Source organism: Antechinus flavipes, chromosome 5, assembly GCF_016432865.1.
Source record: "Antechinus flavipes isolate AdamAnt ecotype Samford, QLD, Australia chromosome 5, AdamAnt_v2, whole genome shotgun sequence".
In the NCBI taxonomy this organism is placed as follows: domain Eukaryota; kingdom Metazoa; phylum Chordata; class Mammalia; order Dasyuromorphia; family Dasyuridae; genus Antechinus; species Antechinus flavipes.
In genome coordinates, this window is record NC_067402.1 from 134,944,253 (window position 1) to 134,953,154 (window position 8,902).

Below are 8,902 nucleotides of genomic sequence, written 5' to 3' on the forward strand. Positions count from 1 at the left end.
AGAATCCCCCTTCTGCTCTTCTTCTTTATCTAGTTCTGTCCATTAGGTTTTTAATTTTGTGTTCTTTTCCAAAAAAAAAAAAAATATTTCTCTCATTCTCTTCATTATCGATCTTCTCTTTCTCTTTATTCTAAACATCATTCTCTAATTCATGACTCCTACAATCTTCTATTCTCTCTCTTTTTTCTGTATTTTTTCATAAATGAATCCAAGATAGCCATTTTTAGCTCTAGCCTGTAGATACTTCCTGTTGTTGTCTTGTAGGGTTAATCCCATGGACTCCCTTTTTCCATTGTGCCTCAGTTTCAGAACATTGCCAGTTATTGTAATCAAAAAGGACACTGTCTCATAGGAGGATACCTCTCCCTCACTAATCTAGAACCTTTATTTCTCACCTTTTCCCCCCCTACATTTACCTGGAAATCTTATCACTGTGTCTATTTTCCCATTTCTCCAGGTATCAATTATCACCAGGTGTTCCACCTTATCACTACTTAGGTCAAGAAGTCTTTTTAGGCACCAAATCGCCCACGCTTTATGCAGTGTAAAATCCTCATCTCCCTTCACCCAGAGGAGTATTCATCAATGGGACCATCTTCCATCTCCAAGGTAAGTCTTTCTCTCTTTCTCCCTTTTTTTACCCCAGTCTTTGCTTCCTTACTTACTTCTCACCCATTCCTCAGAAGCTCTGATCTTTCAGAGACCATAGAAGTTATTTTTCATCTCATTGCTAGTCCTTGTTTTGATTCTAACACCTTCCTCTCTCTTTTCTAGTTCCCTATTTCTTTCCTCCCCTTTCATGTCCTCTCCCATGTTATATTGTAATTGCACAAAAGAAGCATCTACATATAGGAAGGGTGTTGCCAGGTTCTATCCATAACATCCTTTGTCTGTCTCTTCACTCTTCATCCTACCAGATTTTCACCTTCACCTCTGTCTCCTTGTATACAATTAGAAAGAAGCCTTTTTACTGATATTTCTTTTGTTACTCTGTTGCTGCATTTTTTTAAAACTCCTCTTGTAATTCCATCGTTTGTGATATTCAAGAAGCAAATAATCTCTTTAATTCTGGTTTTCTTTCTAAAAATATTTCCAACTCCTTTTTATTATTAAATGTTTATCTTTTGCCCTACATGGTTAATCTAGGATTTGCAAGATAGGTCATCTTACCCTGGACTGCCTCCTGAGCTCTACCTACCATCTCAATCCTCCCACAGATTCCTGGAGTCACACTGAAGAACATGCACCAGCAGGAGTTTGTCTGAGTCTTGGATACCTTTCTGATAAAATCAAGGAAGCTTAAAGTCCATGAATGGGTAGACATGATCAAATTGACCAAACATAAGGAGCTGGTACCCTGTGATAACTGGTTCTCTACCTGGGCTACCTCCATAACCCATTACCTGTACATCCGAGGTGGGGCAGATATGAGATCCATGACTAAGATCTACAGAAGGCACCAGCACAATGGGGTCATGCCTAGTCATTTCAGCAGAAGCTGCAAGAGCATGGCTCAAAAACAAGCCCTAGGAGGCTTCACGATGGTGAAGGATCAGGATGGGGACCAGAACAACTCAGAACAGAGAGACCTGAACAAATTGCAGGACAGATGGCAGCTGCCAACAAGAAACATTAGGATAAACCACATCAGATTCATTAATAAGTTGCTTTACTCATTTAAAAAAAAAAAAAAAAGCATTATACCATTCCCTCTTCATTTTTCTAGGGAGTAAAGAATAATTTAAATGCCCTTTCTTTTTTATTTGAAGTTCTCTGTGACTTGTAGAACTTGTTTTTGAATTGAATTGTTAAATTTAAGAACTATAATCTTAGTTGTTTTTTCTGGAGACAATCTGTGTATTCTTTTGACTGAAATTTCATGTCTTATCTTCAGAAGCTTTGGGCAATTTTCTTTTATTATATCCTTCATTAAGGTGTTTTTTTTTTGGTTTGGTTTTGTTTTGGTTTTTTGACCCATCATGTTCTTTGTGGAGTTTTATGATCCTTTAGTTGTCTCTACTTATTCACATAGTAAACATATATTCTTTTAATATTCTTAGGATATATTTTTTTTGTCTCTCTTCTTCATCATCCTTTACATCTGTGTATTTGCCTTCCCAACTACTTTTCTCTTTTGTTTCTTTAGCCAAGCTTGCTATAATAGATTTAAATTCTTCTGTTTTGTTTTTTGCTTTGTAGGACACAAATTTTGTTTTCATTCTTATTTCTCCTTTAAATACCATCCGGAACAACATGTTGCAGTTCCATGTTCTCCTCAGATTCCATAGGATCCTTTTTCTCAAGTGTTGACTCATTTCCCTTCATTTGATAGTATTATTTATAGATGTGTCAACTCATTTACTCATACTAGAATCCATATTTCTTTCTGATGTTATGGTTTTTCCTGTTGATTTATCTATTTATACTCAAAGTTTTTGAGATATCTTTGAAATCCTACTTATCATTTAAGATTCATCTTAAAAGAGTACTAGCTTTGGAGTCCTAGGACCTGGTATCAATCTCTGATACTTTCTCTATAAACTTGGGCAAGAATTGCAAACTCCTAGACTTCTATGTCTTCATTTATAAAATAAAGGGATTGGACTAGATGACCTCTAAGATCTCTTCCAACTGAAATTCTACTTTGTATTAATCCTAAAATCTATAAATTCTTCCTGCATTTCCTCAATTGGAATTGCTTTTTCCCTTCTTGGTCTTTTCAGTCACATGACATTTTCTTTTGGTCCTTTTCTTATGGGCTTATCATAGAACACTGGTCCTGGAATTGAGAAGACCCGACTTAAAATCTAGCTGTGGACATTTACTATCAGTGTGACCTTCAGAAAGTCAGCTAATCTTTTTCTGTCTCAGTTTGCTCATCTTTAAATAAAAAGAGTACCTATTTCCTAAAATTGCTGTGAGAATAAAATGAGAAATGCTATACGGATGCTAGTTATTATTACATTATAGTCATCTCTATATGTGTTATGTCAGTCCACTAGAATGTAAGCTTTTCAGTCAGACAACATGTCTTACTGACTTTTGTATCTCTTCTTGTGCTCAGTAGTCAACCCTCCACATAATATATAGTAAATGTTTATTGAATTGAACTGAATTCTGAAACCAAAGAGAATTCTAGGTCTACCCTAAGAGAAATAAACAGAACAAAATATAATTTTTTAATGAAATTCAACAGATTTTCATCTCTTCCTAAAGACTTGACAAGCAACTCTGAACAGGCAAAGAGGGCTTGCATTGAAGTGACAATCCAGGAGACAAATAAGTATATCAATTTTAACTTTCCTTTCACTTCACCTGTCACTCAGGAACATTGGTGTGCCTATTATCTAACATTAAATAAATATTATTATGATTTTTTGACATTAAATTCTCATAACCATGGCTTAGAGTGATAGTTGAACAGAAACATTCTAATCTTTCCTTACAATCTACATTGGGTACAATAATTAAAATGGCCAAATAATGAAGCTGCTTCCAGAGGACTTCAAAAGCAAACTGCTATAAACTTAAAGGGTGCCACAGTCCAGAATCATAACTAACATAGAGTGAATGGGTCTCTGCCCAGGGTGACAACAACTCAAAAGGCATACTGTGGTCTTTCAATAATCAATGACCCAGTCTTTATCAGTTCCCTTTTCCCCATCACATGGTGCAATCTTCTTTGAGCCACCTTACTCTCTATCCTCTCACTGTGTTGACCTTTCCTGGGGTTACAAGCCCACTCAGTCATTGTGGGAGTGAAAGGGATGTGTTATGTCACATAATCCTCTCCTGGCTTGATTTTACCTAAAATAGTATTGTCCTTTGAAGCTGCCTACCCCCTAAGCTCAACTAAATGTACTCCAGTTAATCATAATTCTTAGTTGTAGCCATGTCATAAACCATGACGGGGAATCATAGGATCATAGACTTAACAGTAGAAAGGACCTTAGAGGCCATCAAGTCAAACCTCTTCTTTCTTACATGTAAGGAAATTGAAGAAATAAATGAGAAAGGAAAAGACCAATTTGCCCAGAGTGACATAGCTAATAACTATCTGAGGCAGGATGTAAACTCAGGTGTTCCTGACTCCTAGCTATAACATACTGTGTTGCCATGGTGCTTCATTTTGCTAGGAAAGCATTGGTAATTAATTCAAAAATAGAATCAACTGTTGTATTTGTTTTGGTTTTTTCTTACTTTTATTTTTAAAGAGACTAGAAGAGTCAAGGCTTCAGGCTTTCTCATACAGCTATCCTCTGGGGCTAGAAAACTTTCACAGGAAAGGTTGGTCTAATTAGACTTACAATCTTGGGTACTATAAATTCTACTCCAAATTCTGCCAAAAAGGGAAAAAAATGATTTCACCATGGGAATGTCTAGACGAACCTCTTTAATCTTCCTATTTCTTTCTCCCAATTTAATGCTACTCACCTTCGGGACTGAGAGGGGATAGGCCATAAGATAGTTCCTTCTTTCCTAGACTCTCTATGTGTGAGAGCCTAGGGACCCAGTACCAAGTTATTATTATTCTTGAGATAACTTTCCCAGAGTCTATCCTTCCTCCTAAAATTAGAGTCTTAGAATCATAGTCTAGAATTTTAGCATTTTAGAGCTGGAAAGGTTCTAAAACCATCAAGGGTTATTCCTCTATTCCTAGTCAGTCAGTCAATGAGTGAACAAACATTTAATAAACTCTTACTCAGTGGCAAGAGCTGAGATAGTGACAGTTAAAATGCCCCTTCCACTTCATTTGTCTCTTTTCAACTTGTGGCCACTGGTCTTTGTTACCTATCCAGAGTCAATGAGAGCAACCTGAAAGTAGGGACCAAATCCCAACCACCCATATCTCTGAACTAAGCTATTTAATTATCCCCGAATGTACACTTTTCTCAATGGGTTCTCAACATATAGTCTACAAGAGACAAGAAGGCTGCATAAATTTGACTAGATAATCCTTTTATAACACAATGGACTCGTGTATTATTACCTTGGCATTTTTCCACACCCAAGCTCCCACAATAATTAGTCAAACCAAGTATCAAATTATAAGGCTGCTGCTAGCCAAAAGATAAGAATAATAACTTAAATAACCTATTTAAATTCCATCCCTAAACCCTCATCTGTTCACTGCCTCCCCGCGTTATTTTTTGTGTATAAGCTCATCTCCCTGCTTGTCACAATGTCCCAAGATGATAGAATTATAAATACTACAAATAATAATAACATACTGCATATAGAAGTTTATATAAAAGTTTACAAAGAACATCTTCACAAACACCCTGGAAAAAAAGTAGTGCAATGATTGTCTCCATTGCACAGAGGAAGAATTTGAGATTTAGAGAGAGGTTAGGTAACTTGTCTAAATACCACTAAATTAGCAAAGTGCAGAGGTAGGATTGAAATTTAAGTGTCCTTTTCCCAAGTTCAATACTGCCCTATACTAAGTTGTCAGACATACAGGACATTAATATTTTAATGAGTTGGGTTTTTTAGCTTTAAGTGTTTAAAATAGTTGTTTAAAAATTTTGTCTATTTTTTTTTTGTTTGTTTAATTGTGACCCCATGAGTTAAGTGATTTGCCTAGGGTAATAATAAGTGTCTAAGGCTGGATTTAAACTCAGATCTGAACCCAGGTCCCATGTTCTAACCACTGTGCCACTTGTAATTATGTTACAGCCTTTGCTAAATTTCAGTATAGACTATAGCACAATTACAGATCTGATATTTAAAAAAAAAACACATCTATGAAAAACAAAATAAAAAAATATCTTAGCACTTTTCAAAGATTAGCCTACAAGATTATAGTCCAGAGCTAATGGAGAAAAAAAAATAAAAAGAATTAGGCTATTTGACAGAATATAGTCACAGTTGAAGAAATAGATATAGATAGTGAATAATCAAGAAGTTTGAACTAAGAAAAATAAGGCAAGTAGGAAACCCCCCCAAAAAAGGAAAGTCAGAAATGTCCTCATCACAGCCAGGGCTGTTCACAGGCTGAGGAAAGAATGAACCATTGACTGAAAAGTTACAGTGACTGTGGGGAGGGAATAAAAAAGTTAATTTACAAAAATTTGATTAATAAGAAAAGCCACAGTTGTTCAGAAATTCCTTTATTTGCTTAACAGCTGTTATTAGACAAAGAGGACTCCAAAAAAAAGCTTCTTACACACAAATGAATACTGGAGCTGAGAGAAACACACACACACACAGAGAAAGACATAGAAATAGAAAGAGAGAGAAGGAAGGAAGAAAGGAAAGAAGAAGAAAAGGAAGGAAAAAAGAAAGAAAGAGGTCTTAGAAGTCACAGGACTTGGGTTCAGATCCTGCCTTAGATGTTTGTCTCTCATTTGTAAGTAGACAAAAATTTCACTTACCTCACAGGGTTGTCAGAAAACCAAATGAAATAATAATAGTAAAGCAGTTAGCACAATGCCTGACACATAGTAAGTGCTGTCTAAATGATAGTTATTATTATCATTATCATTATTGTTGTTACCTATGTGACCTTGGGCTACACTATCTATTTCATCTATTCCTCATAACAATCCTGGAAGGTAGGTACTATTATTTTCCCCATTTTATAGATGAGAAAATTGGGGCAGACAGAAGTTGTATGACTTCCCTGAGTCACACAGCTAATAAATGTCTGAAGATGAATTTTAACTCGGTTCTTCCTGCAAAATCAGTGCTCTATTTATGGCAGTTCATTTTTTTTTTTTTTTTTTTGGTAGTAGCAAAGAACTGAAAAACGAAGGAGGGAGATTATCCATTAGTTGGGAAGTATTCTGCACCAAATTATAGTTTAGAAATGTAGTGGAATACTAAAGAGGACAGGTTCAGAAAAAATGGGAATAATATATGAACTGATACAGAGTAAAATGAGCAAAACCAGAACAACTTATATAATATCAACAAATTTGAAAAGACAATATTCTTGAAAGACTCAAGAAATCCGATCAATTCAGTGATATACCACAATTCGAAAGGATTGACGATAAAGCACACTATCCATGAGACGGGTAGATTTATTTTAGGATGTAGCCAATGTGGAAATTTATTTTGCTTGACTAGACCTGTTACAAGGTTTTTTTTTTTGTTGTTGTTGTTGTTGTTGTTTTTTTGAATTTTTCTCTTTTTTTAAATGAAGGGAATGAGGGAAATGCATGTTAAGACCAAAAAAATAACAAAATAACTGAAAAAGTTGTACTAGATGGCCTTTTAGGTTCCTTTTGTTTGGGGAGTAATGGGAATGGTGAGTGAATCCATGGGGTAATCAATTCTCATGCCTTTTCCAATGATACTATTGAATTGATTATTGTTCCTGAAGCAAGAGCTGTAAGGGGGGAAAAGGTAAGTTTCAGGGCTCTTTCACTAGAGTAGGTTACGTGAGGTTCTACTCCCTCACTCATCAGAACAGTTCATCTCCAGAGCTAAGTTCCAAAACTGAAAATATTAACTCCCCCAAGGTCTCTGAAGGTCTGGTTTATTCTATACTGTTTTAGGTGAGAATGGGGATGGAATGAGGAGCAGCAGCAGGTTAAATGTCAAAAAAAAAATGGAGCAAACTAAAATGTATAAATATATTTATTAGTTTTATAAGAAAATTTGATCTTTAAGCTATTTCTTGGGGTTTTTTAAATAGTATACTTAATTAGCCCAAGAAGGAAGAAAAATGTATTTGAAGTTTTCTTTTCTAAGAACTTAAAAAGATTTACTTCTTGATGCATGATGACAGTCTAATCCATCTTCCTTGGAACACATTGGTATTGACTTTCTTACTTACATCTTTCACTAATTAACTGAAATTAAAATCAGCTCCTTGGCCATGATTTGCTGCATGGTTGCTCTTAACTGCTTCTTTCATCTAATTAATAACATTTTTTATCTGCCAATGACCAAAAGATACAGTTGGGTCATAAGATGCCAGAGAAGAAGATAGAAGGCAAATTGTTTGTATACCATAATATAATAACATTAAAGAGGTTGTAGTCTGATACCTTATTGATGTGTTGTTATGGTCACAAGTCATGGAACACTAGTCTCCAAAGAATTAAAAATGAGTTTCACTCAGAGGGCAGTGGAGAGGCAAAAGGTAGATGTGAGAAAGTAATCTGTAACAAACAAAAAATTATGAAAAAAGATTAAAGATTGTACTTGAAAATACATTAGATTGAGAAAGAAGGGCTAGTCATGTCATAATGAATGATAACCAATAGATTGGAATCCTTAAACTATCAGGAGAAATTGAGGAAAGCTCTCAGAATTACAGGTAGTCCTTCAGGGACAAATTTATGGAAGCACATGGATAAAATTCCCATAGGATGAGCACACAGCTCTGTCAAACTTTTAAAGAATATTTAATAGACATGTCACAAATTTTTCTTGAAAATTGACAAAGTATATCTTCAGAATCATTTTATGAGACAAATACAGTCCTTTTTTTTTTTAATAACTTTTTATTGATAGGGTAATTTTTTACAACATTATCCCTTGCATTCACTTCTGTTCCGATTTTTCCCCTCCCTCCCTCCACCTCCTCCCCCAGATGGCAAGCAGTCCTTTACATGTTGAATAGGTTACAGTATATCCTAGATACAATATATGTGTGCAGAACCAAATAGTTCTCCTATTGCACAGGGAGAATTGGATTCAGACGGTATAAATAATCCAGGAAGAAAAATAAAAATGCAAGCAGTTTATATTCATTTCTCAGTGTTCTTTCTTTGGGTGTAGCTGCTTCTGTCCATCCTTGATCAATTGAAACTGAGTTAGGTCTCTTTATTGAAGAGATCCACTTCCATCAGAATACATCCTCAAACAGTATTGTTGTTGAGGTATATAATGATCTCCTGGTTCTGCTCATTTCACTTAGCATCAGTTCATGTAAGTCTCACCAGTC

At 35.3% G+C, this 8,902-nt stretch overlaps 1 pseudogene; it reads left to right on the forward strand.

Moving 5' to 3' along the window:
- The first annotated feature begins 537 nt into the window (after positions 1 to 537).
- On the forward strand, positions 538 to 1,636 carry LOC127538627 (40S ribosomal protein S19-like; annotated as a pseudogene).
- The last annotated feature ends 7,266 nt before the right edge of the window (positions 1,637 to 8,902 follow it).